Source organism: Semicossyphus pulcher, unplaced genomic scaffold, assembly GCF_022749685.1.
Source record: "Semicossyphus pulcher isolate SPU_LCO1_2020_fin unplaced genomic scaffold, fSemPul1.0.p SCAF_9, whole genome shotgun sequence".
Taxonomy (NCBI): domain Eukaryota; kingdom Metazoa; phylum Chordata; class Actinopteri; order Labriformes; family Labridae; genus Semicossyphus; species Semicossyphus pulcher.
Genome location: NW_027211770.1, coordinates 19,434,915 through 19,456,396, shown reverse-complemented (window position 1 = coordinate 19,456,396; position 21,482 = coordinate 19,434,915).

The following is a 21,482-nucleotide window of genomic DNA, read 5'->3' as shown; positions in this document are numbered from 1 at the left end:
CTAGACTAGCCTATCCCAGTTGGGCGAGACGCGGGGTTTCACCCTGGACTGATCGGCAGTCAATCAGAGAGCTGACACACAGAGACAGACAACCTTTCAACTCACATTCACAACTACGGGCAATTTACAGTCAACAGTGAACCTAACGTGCATGTCTTTGGACTGTGAGAGGAGGTTGGAGTACTAGGCGGGAACCCACACATGCATGGGGAGAACCTGGCACTATATTACAATATTAAAATTATAATTTCAACATTATTATAATCTGAATTGCCACGTTTATATTCAGATACAGTACTCCAATTAATACCCAACTATTAGATGCTCATGCTACTAACTATTTCAACACATTAAACAGCTTTAAAGGGGAGCATTAAGATGCATTTCCTCTTTCTAAAATTGTCTGAAAACTTGAGAGGGTGTAGGGGAGGAGTTCAAGAAGACTTATTTACATATCGTATGATAATTCTTTTTCCTTTTTATCTTCGCTTCAGGAGAATTTACAAATTGTCTGCATAACCGTGCTCTTTTTCATACCAGTAATACCAGGATGCTCCAGGTCCTGCGTGCACATACAGAGGCAGAGTCATTTGACTAGTTGTGACAGTGATCATCATCTCCATGTCACTTCCCCCTATCGACAGGTACATTCTGTAGCTGTTACCGGTTAAGGGTATTGCTTTTTTCTCTCCCTTCTCCCTACTTATTTTTCAGTCTTTTTATTCATTATGAGGAATAATATTATGTTTTTCTTGTTTTGTTTGTGTGTGTGTTTTTTTTCTCTGATTCTCATTCACAACTTTTTTTATTATTTTTTAAAAATGGATTATTTCACTCCTTAATATACAGGCAACTTCTACTTAAGCATTTTTTAAAATTACATATCTATTATTATATTATTAACCTTTTTCATTCTCTTTGTCGGTCTCTTCTTTGTCATTGTTGCTGTTGTCTGTACACATTACCAGTCATGTTTATGTATCATTCTTGTCAAGCACTTCTCTTGCATAATCAAATAAAAATGCAATATATTGTAAACTATAACTGTAATACAGGTGTAAGTTTGAGAAAGCAGTTTTTTTATTTAGTACAAAGTAAATAAGGCAAGAAAGTCGTAAGTCAGTGTGGCCAAAGTTTTTATTTCTAAGCCAACCAATAATGGGCTCTTGCTAGAAAGGAGACAAATTCCTGGAAATCAACAAGTCCATCCCCGTCGCTATCCAGCTCGCTGAAGAGCTCTTCCAGTCCAGCTCGGCTCTCAACCTGCAGAAACAAAAAAGATGTGTTGTTGTGTGGAGGTGTTTTTACAATCGAAATGATCTGAGGTATTTACATCCTTATGTGGAAACATTGCTACGTCTTTCCTACTTACATCAACGTCAGTGATCTCTTCATGGAGCATGTCAGAGAATTCTCTCTTGGTCAGAGTCTTTGGGTCTCCGTTAGCGTACTCGTCAAAGACGTCTTTGAGGAGATTTATTCCCTGTATGATTCTTGACATGGTGGCTGGAACAAGAAAATATTGTTGTAGTCAAAAAGGTCTTGCTTGTTTTTCTCCTTATGTTCTTTTCTCTGTCCCGCAGATGGACATACTACATTTCTTTTGACCATTGGTTTTAAGCAACATACATGATGAAGTGCTGGTGATACAACAGAGAAGCAGGTTTGAGAGGTAACTCAAACACTACATCTAGACGCTGCTTTCCAATTGTCCACTTTACTGGTTATTTCTCCTTAAAGGCTAAAAGGAACAGCACGCTCTTTTCTGATACATTTTCAGTTCCTGTCCCTTCCAGTCCTATACATCTTTTTAATCCACTGTTCCTTCTGTAGCCTGAATTGACTTAATCCAAACCAACATCACAATTTCATAGTTTGATTATTAATCATACGCAATAATAAGTTGATAGATTGACATTGCTAAACTATTCAGACGCAGAATTCTACACTTAACTCAAACCAAACCCCAAAGCTCTTAATGCAATTTAGTATTTGCACTGTACATATCAGGCATGAACTATTTAGCTAAATTCACTGCAAAATGGGTTGTACATAATTCCACTTACCAAAGTTGTATGAAAACCTGCAGGTTGAGAGCGATCTGTGTAGAGAACATGGACACAAGCCTTTTTATAGGCTGAGACGCCATACATCCAAGGACCCCTCCCATTCATTTTGCCCTTATCTTCTTTGCATACCAGTAACACCAGTTAGCTGGTTACACCCCCCTGGCCTTATTTCTATTTACTTTCTTGCTACTTTGTCTTTTTGCTGTTGAAACACCTGAATTTCACCTCTGGGGATCAATAAATAATTGTCTTATGTAATAGCAAAATGGAGCCTGAGGGGCAGAAAGTCTTGTCTCACCTGTTATTCTGCTAATTACAAGGGTACTTACTTAAGAATTTAACATAAAATATTAATTTGAAAATGATTTTAGTGATTTAGAAATTATCTTATTTCTTACAGTAAAAAGATTCTACACAGATTCTACACTTAGAGCTGCGTCTAACTCTTTAGCCTCTTGAAAACCAGTCTACACATACCCCTTTCCCACCTGAATTTAGCGTGTTGACGTGGGTTTTTCGGACACGGTAAGACCCACTTTTACATGCAGATTGTCTCTTTTCCCATTGCCAGTGGAGTAGACTTCTGTCGACCTCTTTTCTGCTGCGTCAACGTCTGACGTCACAAATGCACCAGAAACAGGGTTAGTAAACAGTGAAGGTGTTACGGTGGTTAGGTCTTTATTGTCTCTATTACTCTCTCAGTCTGTGTATCAAACTCGGCACTAAAAATTTGGAACAATGCTCGAGGGCTTCTCGGACCGAGAAGGGCGGAATTTGTAGCTGAGATGACAAGGAGTTGCAGAAGTTACCGACGGAGCATAGCATCGCGCCGGAAAGGGGGTGGAGATTAGTGTCTTGACACTTGTTTTGTGTTCCCATCAATGCCGATCGGAGCCAAGGCGATAATTACCCGGGTCTGCTGCAGAGTCATTTGACCCGGGTTTGAATACCGTTTGGAACCTTTCCCATTAAGCAAAAAAGCCGGGTGTTAGCGGGTGTTAGCGGGTTTTTTGACCAGTGGGAAAGCGGCTTTAGATATTATAACTCACATTAAACTGACATTTTCTTTTCTCTTTCCATTCACCAATCCTTAACCAGTCACCAATATAGGACATGCTATATTCATGCTATATTCTTCATGTGCCTTTTGTCAGTGTCTGTGTCGTAGCCTACATCTTTTTGTGTCTTGTAACCTCTTTAGTTTTTTCTTTTTTCGTCACTTCCCTTTTTCCCCCACAGCACACAGATTGTCGTCAAATTTAGCGTCAAATTCTTTCTGCAGATTGATATTCCACGAGAGTCTGATGAGAGCTGCGTCCCTATAGCAACAGCCTGTTCTTTATAGCAGCGGTCTGCTAGAGAACAATAGCAGACCTGGGAATGTGGTAATTAACCAATCAAATTGATGTCTCGTCATGATTTCTCTGTCCCTCAGAGGGAAATACTACATTTCAAAGGGTATGAGGTTTTAGACAAACCACACGATCAAGCCCTCATGATACAACGGAGACACAAACAGGTAAAGCGGTGTGACAGGTAGGTCTGCATTTTCTAAAACAATCTGCAGCATTGCAAAGCTTATCTGCTTGTTTCTTCTCACACACTCATTTTCAGTTTTTCTCGGGCCTCCAGATAATTGCATGTCATCTTAATTCTCAGATTCTGCATTAAAATGCACTCTGGTATGCTTTTACTTTGAAAGGCATACTGCAGAAGGTAACGTACTTTAGAGAAAGACATTAATATAGCTCATACAATGTTAATAATACTCTCCACATATCTTTTCCCAGTGTTTTTTGGCTGAGAACCGAGCGGCTCGTGTTAAAACTAGACGAGCCTCTCTCCTGTTCTCTAGATTTTCGGCGCTGCAGCAGCGCAGGCAGGATGAAGGCCCTAACATGTTCACATGTCACGCTCTGCTCAGGCAAGCAGTCTTTACACATCGTATCTCAACCCCGAGTCGATAACTGCTTCTCAAGTTGTTAGTCTGACTGTAAACCATGCAGCACACAAAAAATGAAGTCCTTTATCGCTAACTGCTGGCTACACCGGAATGCTGAAAAGTTGGCCGTCACTCCCATCAGCTGTATCGTTGTCAGGTGATGGCCGATGGGTTCCCAGATTGTTAAATTAGTAATAGCAGTAATATAATCTCAACCTTCACACCTGATGCATCCATTACCAATGCATGTATAATTCGTTCTAGGTGATACAAATAGGACAAATTCCATCCATCATCTATACCGCTTATCCTGTTCTGGGTTGCGGGGGGGGCTGGAGCCCATCTCAGCTGTCATTGGGCGAGAGGCGGGGTACAAAACACAAACCTTTATTTGTTTATGGCATCCGATTAATAAACAAATAATGAAAAATAATGAATTGTTTTTTGATTTGGGATTTTCAGTTGAAGATTAAAAGAACGAATGAAACACGGATTATATCACCAGTTACATTTCTTTTATTCTAAACCTGTAAGAAATACCTGTTTACTTACCTTTACCTACTACAGGGCACTTTTAGAATGTTTTCTTCACAGCTGGCCTTTCAGGTTGGATCCCAGGTCTGTGACAAATGCTGCAATAACCCTGACAGGCATTTCTTACATAATGACACATGATGACAGTATGTTACAAAAACTCTGTCAGACTTGTTCTTGGTAAACAAAAGTTTATTGTCATAAGAGCTGGAAAGATAGACGCGATAGCTTTCACTTTCTGAACCTGATTTACTATATATTTCACTTTACTGTTTTTGATGGGAATAAGCCTACACCTCTGTGATCTCACAGAAGTTTTTTAGCAGGTATCATTTCTCTTCCGAACAAACAATGGACCCAAAAGAAGTTATTTATTTATTAAACTACAGAATATACATGAGCTGCATAAACCACCACCTCAGCAGCAGCACCTGTAACACCACATATATTTTATGCTCTTAATTTTTCTCCATGAATGACAGAGACAACGTTTTTAAAGATGATTATAAAGCCACTCCTGCCTGGTGGAGGTGCATAGAGAGAAGCAGTTGCATGAGTTTGCACACTTGTAGTTCATTGATAAAATACACATGTTACCAAAATCCTTGTTACAAAAATGAAGCCAAAATACCCCCCCCGGGCGGGTGCTGCTATCTTGTGTATTTGGAGCCAGTGTCTGCACAGTACAGATCGACTGGTGGAACGAAAAAACCCCAGCAAAGATTGCTCTTGTTGGCACAGTGAGCAGCAGAGCAGCTTCTTGTGTCGGTCTGAAGCAGATACTCACTGATATGCAAAGTTTAACGACTGAAGTTTTTGTTTGTAGTTCCGTCTCCTCTCGCCGCTCCTCCTGTACTCTGCTACTTGGGAACAGGTCGGCTGTAGGAGCCGTATTTGTCTACAGAGCTGTCAATCATGACGTTAGACCCTTTTTATAGCATCAATAAACTAATTAAAACTAAACTTCTAAAAAGAAATCAACTGTTGGACATAAACCAGCATGATAAAAACTAGCTATCAAAAAATATTTGATGGGAATTTTGATTTTATAATTTGACTCATGTCCTGTATCTGTTAACATCAGCCATCTGTTAACATTAGCCAGTCAGCAGGGGGCGTTGGAGATGTTTTGGCTTTACTTAAAGTCATGTCGTCCATCTTTTAAAACCGTCTGAGGAAGTGGAAAAGAGGGATTGGGCAGAGAACATGGACACACCCTTTATCTAAGTTCCCCTCCTATTCTGTGTTTTTCCTTTTTCCTTTCTCTCTTCTCTACAACTTATCAGATGTCAAAGTGATAATATCAGACTGTGTTCTTTCTTGTTTTTGTTTCACACACAGTGGGGCATAGCCACAAATCATTTTCACATATAAGGCTGCTAACGGTGGTTCCTTAACTGCTTTTCAGTCTCTATGTTTTGGGAATATCACTCTTGTATGGACACTTTTTCATGATGTATATGATAGTGAACATTTAACTATGGAGTGGGCCCCTGATTGGTGAGCTAAGAGAGGCAGGTTTAGCTTGTGATTATGCTTTCAAAGGCATACAGGCCTTGTTCATTTGCAGCGGAGATACACATAAAACACAATGGACCAATGGACAATATGTGACCATTTTTATTTCTTCAGTCAAAGGATGATGAGATAGAAAGACATGGGTCGCTTCTGACATTTAAAATCTGATGTAGAAATGATAGACACTCTAAACACACCGACATTATGACCCCTCTGCGTGTGTCTAAACAAGTAGTCCTACATCGTTTCTACTTACTTTTCTGTTAAAGAATTCAATCCTGAGCAGCCCAGCGAGTTCGGCCTTTGTCAAAGTGCTACTGTCTCCTTCTTTCCCAGCATAGCTCTCAAAGACATCCCTGAGGGTGAGCATTGCCGGAACGAGTCGTGCCATGGTGGCTGAAACAGGAAAACATTGTTAACTGTGTATTTATTTATGTATTTTACAAAAGTATTGCACTGATTAGAGACATCTAATGAAAACACCAGAAGGAGCTGGATGATTTTTGTTTAAGTGTCTTCTTTTCCTTTAAGTCTGGCTTGCTTGTTGCCTTTTCATGCTTTTCTGTGACTCAGGAGTTACATTCTACATTCTCAGTTTAAACAAGACACACGATCGAGTACTGGTGACACAGCAGAGAAGCAAACTGTTAGGAGTCTTACAGTTAAGTCTGTGTATTTGAAAACAGGAAAGGGAACCACACCCTAAAGCTTGTTCATGCGTCTCATGCCACACAACGTACAAATAAGGCTCTTGAATAAGTTCACTGCAAATTGGTTACTGCTGTATCTAAAGAATCATTTTAAAGACATAAGTTCACTTACCAAGTTGTATGAGAACTTGTGAAGCCTGAGAGGTTGGAAGAAGGATTTGAGTGGAGAACATGGACACAAAGATTTTCATATAAAGTTGACACACCTTTAATCCAGTGCAACTCCCATTCTATCTTTTCTTTTTTCCTGTCTTTCTTCTCTAGAACGTAGCAGTAGCGAAATGATCATGTTGGACTGAGTTCTTTCTTGTTTTTGTTTAGTTCAGGCCACGCTAACATCCTCCAAACATTTTCAGAATGTTGCAGTAAGCATATTCTACCTTTGTTTTTATGTAACATTGAGCAAATGTTTTATTCTTTTATTTATTTATTCATTCATTCATTCATTTTGGTCTCATGATTGAGCTGACGAATGCAATTTTCTTTTTTGGGGGGGGATTTTCACCTTTCTTTGATAGGACAGCTGAAGTGAGACAGGAAGTGTGAGGAGGAGAGAGTGACATGCACCAAATGATCAGCAGACTGGAAGTCGAACCTGCAGTCAGTGCGACGAGGACTGCAGCCATGGGGCGCCTGCCATACATCGTAATTTATATTTAATAATTAATTGTAACTTATTCTTAAAACAAGGAAAACAATCTTGTTCCTCTAATGGGAGATTATGCATACCATTGTTGTGGCTTGTTACTAATCTCACTCAATATGAGCTGGAATATCTTATTAAGACAAAGTAAGATACATTTTCTAATGCAGAACATGCTTGACACGATAATTTGTCTTTTTAGAAAAAAATAAGACTCATTTATCAGAAACAAGGTTGTTTTTTACTTTCCTGAAATTCCTTTTTTGCCGTGAGGTTGCTTAACTAACGGAGGTTGTTTAACCTCTTTTCAGTCTGCATGTTTTCAGAATATCAAATTTCTTAGATACACATCCACACATCTTTTATTTGAAAATACTTGATGTTTGACACTCTAGTATGACTCTTTTTTATGGACTACATACCGATGTATATGATAGTGAACATTTAACTATGGAGTGGGCCCCTGATTGGTGAGCTAAGAGAGGCAGGTTTAGCTTTTGATTATGCTTTCAAAGGCATACAGGCCTTGTTCATTTGCAGCGGAGATACACATAAAACACAATGGACCAATGGACAATATGTGACCATTTTTATTTCTTCAGTCAAAGGATGATGAGATAGAAAGAAATGGGTCGCTTCTGACATTTAAAATCTGATGTAGAAATGATATTCACTCTAACTAAGCACATTTGAAGTCCCTCGCACCGACATTATGACCCCTCTGTGTGTGTGTTTGAACAAATGTTCCTTCTCAGGAAAAATGATAATCACATGCATCTTAATACAAATGAAATGAAGTAAGACAGTTCTGAGGAAATGTGGCCCAAGTATTTTATTTTGCCATCAGATCGCTAAGGGTTATCACAAAAATGCCGTACTCCACAAAGCTAACATCCCCAGTCTTGTCGAGATCCAGGTTAGAGAATAGCTTTTGCACATCCTCGTCAGTTGGGACCTAAGATAAAGGAAGAGATACAGTCGGAGTTAGAAGTATATTTTTAAAACTTCAGAATATGTCAAAGAGGCATTGACAGCTCTCTGTTGCAGTAGTCCTACATCTTTTCTACTTACATTTCCTCCAAAGAATTCAGCCGTGAGCAGATCAGAGACTTCTTTCTTTGACAAAGTGCTACTGTCTCCTTCTTTTTTAGCGTACTTGTCAAAGACAGTCCTGAAGATCACCATTGCATCCAGAAGAGACATGTTGGCTGAAACAGGAAAATATAGTTAACTGTGTAGTACAGTGTGTCTTATTTTACAATGGTATTGTAATGCATGGATTTTACTGATTAGAGACATCTGATTAAAAGACTGGAGGGAGCTGGATGAACAGCAGATCAAGTTTAGAAAGATTGCTGCCCGACACACCTTTACATTTGTCTCATGAACAGAAGTGATTTTTTTAAAAACAGATTCCATCAATGACTTTTTCTTATTTTCCTTTAAGTCTGGCTTGTTGCCTTTTCGTGTTTCTCTGTCCCATACATTTACATTACATTCTTTGTTTAAACAAAACACTCGTGTCCACACAATACAGGAACCACACCCTAAAGCTTGTTCATGCGTCTCATGCCACACAATGTTACCGTACAAATAAGGCTCTTGAATAAGTTCACTGCAAATTGGTTACTGCTGTATCTAAAGAATCATTTTAAAGACATAAGTTCACTTACCAGGTTGTATGAAAACTTGTGAAGCTTGAGAGGTTGGCAGAAGGATTTGAGTGGAAAACTTGGACACAAAGATTTTTATGCAGAGGTTGACACACCTTTATCCAAGTTCCCCTCCCATTCTGGCCCTAACTCACTCCCCCGAAACGCCGTGACTCACCAGGAGAGAATGTTTGTGGACACCGAATGTGCCTCAAACAATCCTTCTGGTGTACACAATACTGTTACTGTATTTCCCCATACACACACACACACACCAACATGTACTGAATATCTACCTGCTATATTGTATGCCATATTGTTTTATATCTGTAATACATGGTTTAAAATCCAGTGTGATTTGTTGTTGATGTATTATGTAACAGTTTGGCATGTCTTCCATTAAAGGAGAAGGACCTCACATCTGTTGCTCATCCTGTTTTTTCATTTTTTTTCCGCGTTCAAAGTGTTTGTAAGAGGCTGTTTTCCCTTTTCCAAATCGAGGGTTCTGTAGAGATTTCAATCCCCCTAAAACAAAGTGTGACTTTGTGCTATACTGCATAAATGACTGTACGTGACTTGGTGCAGAGCTGCTTGTTCTGCCGCCCTTGTTGATAATCCAGTTAATAGTAGGGTGTGTCTCAAGGATTTTCTAAACGTACATTTTCCCACTAACTCTCAGCCTAACAGTGTCTGAAGTGCACTACTACAGTCAGTTCAGTTTTTAATAGCTGAGATCTCTGACACACAACAACTAAAAGTTTCCAGAAGTTTTCCAGAAATGCAAGTTTCATCTTCTTTGCCATATGAAGTAAAGCTGGGTTTTTACATCATTTGTCCGTCTCACTGATCTGAAGAAGATTTGATGTTTTTTGGCCACACAGATTTATGTCTGCCAGTTTGATCCTCCACTTTAGACCAGACTGAAATCAACAACAGAAACAACTACAGTATGGATCGCTGTGAAATGTGGTTCACATGTCCAACATGGTTTTTGCTCTTTACGTTGGTGTTAGCCAAGCCTTTTTACTATTTTATTGTCCTGTTGTCTTTTAATTGGTCTTTGTGTTTTAATGTGTTGATTTTATGGCTCTTATGTTTGGTTGTACAGCACTTTGGTCAACTTTTGTTGTTTTTAAACGTGCTTTATAAATTAATACGGATTGGATTGGAACATTTTTATTATCAAGTGACATATTTCCTCATTTAGCCTTGGATATGGATATGGATCAACAGTTTGTACAGATATTATTCATGAATTATGGATTTATGAAATACATTGCATTGAAATTTCACCTCAGAATGAATTCAACAATCGACCTGATTCTGCTATGATTGTTTTAAAAATTGTCAGCACTGTACGGCAAAATAGCATACAAGCATCAAATGTCTTTCCCTTTAGCCTCAGCTGTACTTTGTGTTTAATGCTTCTCAACAAATGCATGCTAACATGCTAAATTAAGATGTTAACAATGACAGCAACTCTTTCTGTCTTAGTTTTGTTGTTTAATGTAAGGTTTTTGAATATGAAAGTATACTCAAAATTTATTAAAATAGTTCTTTTTGTTTGTGTTGTTTTTTGCGAGTAGATGAAGCTCTTCGTGTGGTGTATTATGTTTTTCACGGGTGGAGACAGGGGTAGTTTGGGGTGGCGCAGAATCTAATTGGCCACTCCAAGTGCCACCCCAGCCAGAGTTAGAATGTGATTGGTCTTTGAGCTTGTCATTATTAATTGTAAAAGTAGAAGTTTTGTTAACCAAAACACATTTTCGCTTGCTTTGTTTCATTTGCATTTATTTAAATGTATTCGACCAGAGTCATCTGCATTCATTCCTCTGCTCGTTGTGTCAGCGGAGCACCTTACTGCACTAGGCAGGAACCATTGTACCTGTGACGTGTTGACATCGGAACAAACAAACGAGCGCACCTTATGCTTGTAGGACGGTGGATGGAGATGAGACGCGTTCAGCCCAACTTACTTTAGCGACTTTGTCCGTGCAGGAAAGGAGAAGAAAGTCATCGGTAAGTAAGCTAAAGTTTGGTAGTTGTAGTGGTTATGTAATGGGACGTTAGGTTGAGAGAAAGAGAAAAGGTAGACGGTCCTCCTGGGAAGCTGGCCCCAGCAGCTCAGCTAACAGGTGGCATGTTAGTAGAAGCAAGTCAGGTAAGCTAATTGAGAGAGTATGTTCTAAAGAAGAATTACATGGCAAACACACCATGCCATACAGTATGCAAGTAAAAAAAATATTCTGTGTACTTTAAAGATTAAACGTTAATTATTTTAGATGCGTTACATGAACTGTATATCATATAATCATTTACAATAACCCAGGACAAAGTTGTTTGTCAAGTATGATGTCGAGTATGGTGCTACATGTCTGTTTTATTTAGATATTGTAGACAGATGTATACTGTTAATGTACGATGTTCACTACAGCCAGAATAATATGTATGCTTAGGTAATCAGTATATAGCCAAGTTTAAGCTCTGTAAGACATGATTATTTTATGAGTAACTGGAAATAATGCATTTTATTTCTTAAAGGGCAGACACGAGACAAAAGAACAACATAAGGACCATAAAAAAGTCAAAATATTCAGAATTTCTATGTGAAGAAAAACATACAAAAAGTATAGCTAGAGAAGAAGCAGAAAGTCATGTGAGGAATCAGATGAATGTTACACTGTTAAAATGTAATTTAGCACACACTTTTGTCCAAAACGACGTACATCTGAGAGTTAATACAGCACAAGCAAGGATCAAGACAGGAGGGAGTCAGTAAGTGTCAACAAACTTCAAGTGCGATCGGACACTGGTTCCGACAGGCAGTGCACAGGGCATAATCATCATCATCATCATCATCATCAACAACATCAACAAGGCTAATATAGTCATCATTATCATGAATATCCTAATCAACATCAATAACACCCTCAATGTCATCATCGATCAATAGCATCAATATCATTAAGTGCAGAGGTGTTCATGCAAGAGCTGGGTCTTTAGCTTCCTTGTAAGGGACTCTGCGGACCGAATGGAGTTTGGTGACTCATTCCACCACCGGGGGACTACTGAGAATGAGCAACAGTCATCACTGTCCTGATGAGTTTCCTGATGAATCACATGAGGGGAATTGTGCTAATCACAAAACCACAATAGCAGCCACCCTCTACTGAAGTATCAAGGAATACAGACCTTTTTTTTTTCACTTGGTAATTATTATTGGTATATCTTTGTGTTATTACTTAATTATGAACATTGAACAGTCTGTAAACTGTGTGCTGTAACAATTTGGAAAAGACAATTAAAACAAAAATACAAAAAGGATAATTTAACTGTCTTAACTTTTTGATGCAATAACGAAATATTCCATTGTGTGACACTTAACCTGCCAGTCTTATCAAAAGGATGTGGACCCGGAGGAGTCAGTTTGTTGTGACCAAAGTTGAAGTGGCAGTAAAACAGAGGAGCCATCACATTCTTCCCATCCCACTCTGTCTCAACCACACAGTATTTAACCTCTAATCTTATGTTCAGACTTGTAAGGAAAGCCTCAACAAACATAAGTGATGATCGTGTTTATTACCTAAAGATGCAACCCAGCTGTAGTTTACATTTTTACAAACATTTTTCACTCAAAGTTGTAAAACTGAATCCTCCCCCTTCCACCCAGACGTATCGCAGTCTCCAGCAGATGGGCCAGAACAGCCACATTTGAAGGTATTTCCTTAACACCGCAGGGTGACAGAAGGAGGGCCTTCAACAAGAGATTCTACACACAGCACAAATAGTTCTTGTAACTCCTTGATCTCAGTGGTGTGAAATGTAAGTGCTATTCATTTAAAACTTGAAAATTGTTCTAGGCATTGATATAAGACAGGTTTGAATGTTTTTCTTGGTCATATTTTTTGACACACCCAAATACTGTGCTTGCCTTACTGTACATGTGTAAAAGATGAGACACAAAATCTGAAAAGCTTCCTGCAAGTCAATAAAAAAGCATTTCAATGATCAATGTTTCTCACATCTGACTTTTTAAATCAGCAGCTTTAAAAGCACCTGCTGTAATGAAGTAAAAACAAAAAAATATATGTATAAACAAATGTATGGGCATTATAATGTGTTATTGGTATAACAGTTTAAAACCCAGATCCTATTAGCAAAAACTCATCTTATGGACGAAGATGAACTTTATGAAGGGTTATTACTGCGGTGGCCACTCTTCGTCTGCTGCTGCCTGCTGACTGTGACGGCAGCAAAGTTAGTTGAATTAAAGATGTTAGACAGCGTCCTCTCGTTACTAATGAAGGAACCTTAATCAGGCGACCTTAACATTATTTAGATTTTACATATTAGACATTGGTTACAACAGCAGCCTGATTACACGACAGAGAAATGGAGAAAAACTTGACCATCCGCCACTTATTTTTGAAGTGCTGCGTAATATAACGTAATTCTACTGGCCAGTTAACTTAATTATTAATAGCTGCATTTAATCATCACAAACTAGTTGCAAATACGTTTTTAATAGATATTCATTCAGCACGTATTTTAAATGTTTCTGCTAATGCAGCCGGACTGTAATGATTACATGCAGCTCTTACTTGATTATGCTAACTAGCTAGTAGAGGAACGTTATGCGATCATTTTAATAATCAACTGGCGACCAACAACAAATTGCGTCCACAGGTCAGTCAGAGCCAAAATTACTGTAATAATAATCAAATAATTATAATATTCTCAATTCACTTCTGAAGAATATCTTAGTCCTCTGTGCGGCCAGTGAATCTATGGAGAGCGTCCGGTCTCATACAGAGGGACTGTTCAGGACGTTAATGCTTGTGTATTGTGTATTTCTTTTCCAAAATTAAAGTTTGTCACAACAGCATAACAGCCGATGACTCCACAGGTTCTTACCCAAAGTTACACAGAAAGTAGCGGTAAATGTAGAAAATTGTTCACTTCTGAGGAATTGTTGATTTATCCCATGCACAGCTATGCATGGTGGAAAACTGTCTTGCTTAATACTTAACGTTATTATTAGGGGTGTAAGAAAATATCGGTACACTTAAATATCCCGATATTATGTTTTGGGATACTGTATTGAAAACGCTGTATCGATTTTTAAGTGGTTGATTTTGTGTTGTGGTGTTTAAATCCCCAACCACTAGATGGCAGTTCAGCCATTTGACCCTAAAGCCCCTTTACCACTGGTAAAAAAAACAACAACACACGGCTTATTGGGAAAGTCTACAATCAGCATTCAGACCCAGGTCAAATGACTCTGCAGTAGACCCGGGTAATTATCCCTCGGCTCCGATTGGCATTGATGGGAACAAAGAACCTGGGTCGACACGCTAATCTCCTACCCCTTTCTGGCGCAATGCTATGACTATCCTTGTCATCTCAGCTACAAATTCTGCCGGTCTCTGTCAGAGCAGCGTTCGAACATCTGTCCAAATTTGTCGGCGAGTTTGATAAACAACAAAAACCTAACCACCGTAACATCTCCACTGGCCTCCATGTTGCTTAACAAAGAGTATAATTTAAGTTCTTTGTCCATGCTATTGTTTACTAAACCTATGTCCGGCGCGTTTGTGACGTCAAACGGTGACACAAAAGAAAATAGACCGAATGGCCACTGGCAATGGGAAAAGAGACAGTCGGAATTTATTAGCGGGTCTTCCTGGGTCTGAAAAACCTGCGTCAACACGATAGTTTTGGTGGGAAAGGGGTATTACACTCAAAAGTAACAACAACGTCAAGTGAGACAGGAAAAAGTTTAGCCCACATCCCTAGTGTAATGCTAGCATTAGCAAACATAACCATCATAACATGATAGATTAAGATGGTGTACGCAGTTAACATTATAATTGCTAAACATGAAAGCTTTTTTAAAACATGTTAGCAGACAAATGTTACATTGTAAAAACAATTAGTCATGGTAACTTATGATTCATTGTCATTTTAACTAGAAGTTCGAGTAAATGTTACGATAAATGGATATGGCTGCATGATGGTGCAGTGGTTAGCACTGTCACTTCACAGCTCAGGTCCCAGTTTGCATCCCAGTCTGACAAAGTATGAAACTGAAAGACTGGGTTGACTTAAAAAGAATTCTATGGTAAATTAGTAAATACAATTAAAAGTAAACTAAAGGATTTAAGTACAACTCAATTAATATCAAGTTAATTTGACTTTGACTGATTATTTGTTTAGGATCAATACAAATGTATCTGATCTAATTTTAGCAAATTCAGTCAACTTTTAAGCTTTTTTTCTGTTTCAAACAACTTTTTTTTGTTTGTTTTTTACAGTGTAGCATTTAACTGAAAGCACCACTGTGAAACCTCAAGAGAGTAGCTCATGTGGCTGCAGAATTGTAGTCTCATTAACACACCTGTGTAAACACACAACTGAGTGACACAACATCAGCAACATGTGCAGATGACTATTAAGTAAGAGTAAGTTTCAGTGTTTCACTATTAACTTTTTTATAACTCGCATGTTGTCAAGTTGTAACTATTTGTGTAATATACCGGTAGACAAAAATTCTATATTGTATATATGAATATATGAAAATGATTAAAACTAGGACCGCAACTCTGTCAGTCTTAGTTTTGTTGTTTAATGTAAAGTTTTTTGAATGGGAAAGTATACTAAAAATGAACTGAAATTGCTTTTTTGTGAGCAGATGAAGCTTTTTGTGTGATGCACTGCTTAAATTGTAACAGCATTCATATTAATTTGAATATTGTATAGGCTGTACGGGTGTGTTGTGTTCCCTCCACCTCTTTCATGGTAACGACAGCCAAAAGAAAAAACTTTCCACTACAACCCTGTGGTTGATTGCGTGTGTGTATTCGTGCCAAAGTATTTGTGTTTGTTTACCACTTTAGCAGAGGATTTTACAGAGGAAGGAGCTAAATTACAGTTTAAAGCACAAATTAAAGGAAGATGAGAAAGAAGGAATTCTCTCTCTGCCCTGTTCCGTCATCTTTTGATAAAAGTGTCTCTGTTTGGAGCTCTTTTGCTGAAACATGCAAATAAAAAAAGTTGTTTGATTCACACATGATGTGGACAAATCATTCAGTTCCTGCTTTCCGCAAATCAAAAAACATCATATGAAATCAATTAAAGAGGTTTGATTAAAAAAAAAGAAAGGAGAAAAAAAAGCCTGTAAAGCAGCTCTACTTGCGCAAGAGTTCATTTGAGTTTATTATAGTTTATGAGCTATGGTTTGGCTGAGTTTATCACTGGAAAGGAATGACAGATCAACATTGGAACTTAGTTCTCTTTGCAGTTCTTTTTGTTTTAGTAAAAATAATGCTGCTGCTGCCACCGCAAAGCAGCTGGGCGTACAATGAGTTACCATTGGACACCAGGAAATATGAGACCCACACAGAGCAGCACAAAGGAATCCAAGTTTGTTCAGTGTATGACTCGCTCCATTTCTTTCTTTCTTCCTTTGTGCATTTGGTGGCTCTGGTTTCCATTGTTTCTATCATATGTTAGCTTTTTTATGGCTGCTCATGCTGAAGCTGTTTTTGACTATATCTTGTAAAACAAACTGTTAGTAACTGATTTTTTTTTAAGTTAGAAAATTGATGTATGTGTGCTCTGTGCGCACATTTTGGTGTTTTCCTTTGGAGGATGTTGCAAAGGCATCCTGCTGTACGTGTGTGGTGAGCGTGTTGCCTGTTTCTGACCCTGCTTCATGCTAAATGTTCTAGTTTATAGGGGAAACATCAGGTTTCTAAGTTTGTGATTAGAATATATATTATTGCCCTTTACATTATGACCTAAATGAAATTCATCTCCTGAGAATTAAATGATCACTAATTCAGGACAGTCACCGGCAGTAAGTGATGTGATTTTTAAACAACTGTCTATTACGTCCTTTCCTCTCATTTTTTCCTCCCCCCCCCCCCATTTTATGTCAGTTTAGTTCAGTTAAAACACAGAACAAGCAGAGTGGTAAACAAACTGAAGAACAAAGGAGCCACCTGCTGCAGATCAAACATGGGTGTGTTAGGGAGTTTTCTTTTTCTGTCCCAGGTGCAGTCTGGTGATCCCTCTGGTGGACACTTTTGACTGCATTAAACACAAGGACTCTAAACCAATTCTCTGAGAGGGGTTGTTTTTAAAACCAGTGTTACTTGTTTTGACCCTCTCCCTTCAGATCAAAGCACCCACCAACATACTTCTGAACAGTTTTTACCTTAAAGCCATCACCTTACTGAACACTGCACTAAAGAACTCTGCACTAAAGGCACCATAGACAAACTATTGTACCCAGCACAGCACAGAAACAGCTCTTGTCAAGGCTTCAATTGACCTACTGCTCGCCGCTGACTCTGGGGCTTGTTCAATTTAAATTTTAATTTGCGTTCTGCATTCGATACGGTCCACCACGATATACTTCTTAATCGCCTGGAAAACTGTGTCGGCATAGAGGACACTGCCCTTGCTTGGTTTCGCTCCTACATCTCTGACAGATCTTTCTCGGTTGTTATTGGAGAGTTTTCAGCCCCCCTTTCATGTGGTGTCCCCCAGGGGTCAATTCTTGGCCCTATACTATTTTCTATTTATATGCTTCCTCTAGGTCAGATCATCCACAGCATCCACAATATTTCCACAGCTATATGCGGACAACACGCAACTATATTTTCCGCTCAATGGTAGTGATAAAATTGGCCACATTATGGCATGTCTCTCTGACATCAAATGCTGGATGTCACAAAACTTCCTTAGGCTAAATGAGTCAAAAACGGAGGTCCTTTTATTCGGTCCCCCTAAACTGAGTGGTGACCTACAGCCCGCCTCTTTACAAAAATTAACTGGCCGTTTTCCGTTAGAGCCCTACAGCTGTGGAACTCCCTACCTGAGGAACTGCGGCTGGCAAACTCAGTGCTTTCTTTTAAGTCACTTCTTTAAACTTACTTTTACAGAAAGGCTTATAGTGAATCTGTTTTTCTCTTCATCTTCCATCACTTTTATTTCATGTTTTATTATACATGTTGTTTTCAAGTCTTATATCCTGTTTTTATTATGTTTTATTGTTTTTATCCTGATTGTATGTACTATTTTGTCCTGTTATGTAAAGCACTTGGTAACTTTGTTTTGAAAAGTGCTATACAAAAAAATGCATTTTTATTATTACTATGAATTTATTTATATATATATATATTATATATATATTTTTTTTTATTACAAAAGTACAATATTCGTATTTTATTTTCTTATTTATTATACAAGAAATATTCCTGTATCTGCTATGTCTGTTAGGTACTGCGTATGCATGCAAGTATGCATGTTTTGAACTTGTGTGTGCGCATGTGTGATTTTAATTTGATTTTAAAAGTTTATCTTATTTTATTTCGTTGTATACACCTATACAATGACAATAAACATATTCTATAAGTGATCAATATCATATCAGACATATCACCATTGCATTATCTAGTAAGGAGAGGGAAGTTTACAAATGACAAAGAAGTTCATTTTACTCAAATATCAATAAATTAATTTACATGTGTGTCTCTCAGGCTACAAGAATCATTATAAGTCTGTTTGGATTTGAATGGCATTTCATATAATAAATGTGCACACACACACTTTTGTTAATATTTAGCTTCTGCCATCAGTATTTTTGGTCCCTTGCAGTCCACTTATTAATTTAATTTGTTGTCGTTGATAAACTACTTGTATCTGGTAGTTTAATTTTATAAAGTTTTCATACAGAGTTCACTTCACCTGTTTCCGTGAGTATCACATGCTTCAGGCCAGGTGCACTCTGTTTATTCAGCTTGAGCTGGCTGATGGATTCTTTCAAATGGTGTTTTCAAACAAACTAATGCAAATAGTCAAAGAGTGGTTTCACACAAACAGAAGGGGAGAAAGTGAGGAAGAGACAGGAGCTTTGATGACACTTACTGTTGAGCGTCCACCCACAATAATGACATTCAAATCTATTATAAATAAAGCCAATGCCATAAACAGATGAAGCACAAATGGATTCATGCTCTGTAGTTTCTTTATTCTCAATTTATGTGGTCAATGCAGACAGTGTCACGTGCCATTTTGTTATACATTGTGATGTTAATTCTTCAAAGGCTTTACAATCGTCTTCTGTTCATGCTCCTCACTTTTTGACTGTCTCCACACGGTATAGGCATCTGATCAGGAAAGCCACACCATGAGTAAACTCTCTGATGTTGATCTTTCCATCGTTGTTCCTATCCAGCTTCCCAAGGGCCTTATCCAACTCTTCGTCAGTGACTTCAGCCTGGAGATTATCACAGTTAAAAGCATGAAACAGAAATAGCGAATGTTATATGTATGGAATTGCATGTGTATTGTTATCCTGTAATGTAAAGTGAGAGTTTCTTACTTTAACATCAGGGTTTTGAATTTCTTTGTCCAACATAGCCTTGAAGTCTTCCATGGTTATATTGCCGTCACTGTCAGCGTACTCCAGAAACATCTCCACCAGGGCTCCAACGGCCTTCTCCAGACGAGCCATAGTTATAGCTGGATTAAAAAGATTGAGAATGAAAAATACAAAAACAGTTGTTAGCATCCTTCAAACAAAAAGAATGAATAGAAATGTTGTTGCCAACATTTTCTTGTTTAGTCTTATAAAATCTCTTGATATTGGTCAAATACATGCACATTCAGTAAGACTAATATTTACATGCAAGAGCGTAAAATGTAAAAGTCAGAAGGTCAAACTCAACACATGGAGGGTAACAAATTCAAAGGGCTACTTGTGCTCCAAATAAGACTTTAGTAAATGTAAGGATTTGCTCTTAAGTTTTAGAGTAGTAACATTGTAATTTTAATGCCTTTTATTTGAATGTTACAGCCATATTCCTTCCGTTCACAAAACATCGTCCCTCCACATCTTCCCTTCCTACTGGACTCACCTTCAAGTTTACGTTGACCGGGTGAATAGAGAGCACGTCTGTTTCACCAGCTTGGTCCCAAGACGAAACTGATGTAAGACCAAGAGGAAAGTCTGCTTATATATGGAGTGGACATATGATGATGATGTATGTACTGAAAACCTGTCCCACTCCTCACAAACCTGCTGCACCTGTCTTTTTGTGCTGTCCTACATAGATGGAGCATTTACTTTTGCCCAGAGGGATGTTTGCGTTACCTATAGAGAACATGTATGCGTCTGTTGTCATTGCATACATACATACATGTGTATGTGTGTGTTTGTGTGCAATTTAGTGTTTTATGAACAGATGAAGTAAACCAGTGGTCCTCAACTGGTCTAGCCTCAGGACCCACCACCACCTCCTTAATGAAAAATCGTGACCCAAATTTATGAAAAAACACTCAAATTTATTTATTGAAAAATCGTGCAGTTTGGACCTGAGATGAACGAAACATCGCAGTATGTCACCTGTTGAAAACCAATGAAGAACACAATGCCAGTCAAGGGAATCCTCCTTTTCGTTGAGGATCTGCAAGGTGGAGGCTATTGTGAGAAAATGTGTGTAAATTGAAAGCTATCCAGTAAGTAGCTTTCATTCATTCAAATGGGTGAGTTTAAAGCCCCTTCCAGATAAGAAAACTAAAGTATTTTTGTACATTTTTACAAATCAACAGTGGTGGTGGTCTAAGAGAAACCCAAAATCACTGGCAACAGAAGCAATGCTACACTAAACATTTGTTTTGGGTTTTTTTTAGCATAATTCTAAGTAAATTAGGTGTATGCAAAGCATGCGACCCTTAAACGCTACACATTCTCCAGTGTTTTGGCCCCCTTGCCCACATGTTAAACCAAACTCTGAATTTTGGCATTAAATCAAACCCTCTGTTGAAGTTGGAGCACTATGTTGATGCTTCAATTTCTTCTTTTTTTAATCAAAACATTACATTATCCCATGTGATTTACGATGTTTCTTAACTTCTTTAATACCATTTCAAGTTGCCTTAGTCAAACTGCCCAGCCATGCTTTTGGCCTTTTCAATGCAGTAGCTGCTCCAAAGAAGGTCTGGCTGCTTTTTTTGTCTTTATTAGTGGGTCTCATATTTCCTGCTGTCCAATGGTAACTCATTTCATCTTAAAATCAAAGCCTGATCAATCCATTCAGTGGCCATTTATGTAGAGATGGGATTTCCATCTCTTTTCAGGGAGCCAGATCATTTTCGCTTTTCGCTCTGTGTATCCCTCCGCCTCAGCCAGGTGTTTATGCATGTCTACATTGATCAAGCTGGTACCTCTGAATCACACAGCAGACTCTTATTTCACTGGTCGGTGATAAATTAAAACATACAGATAAATGTACATGATGAAAATAATATGATCTGTGGTAACCTGTAGACACAGAGTGCAGGAGAATGTATGTGTTGCTTGGCAACAGTTTCAGTTAAGTTGTGGAACTAGTTGAGCTGGGGGAA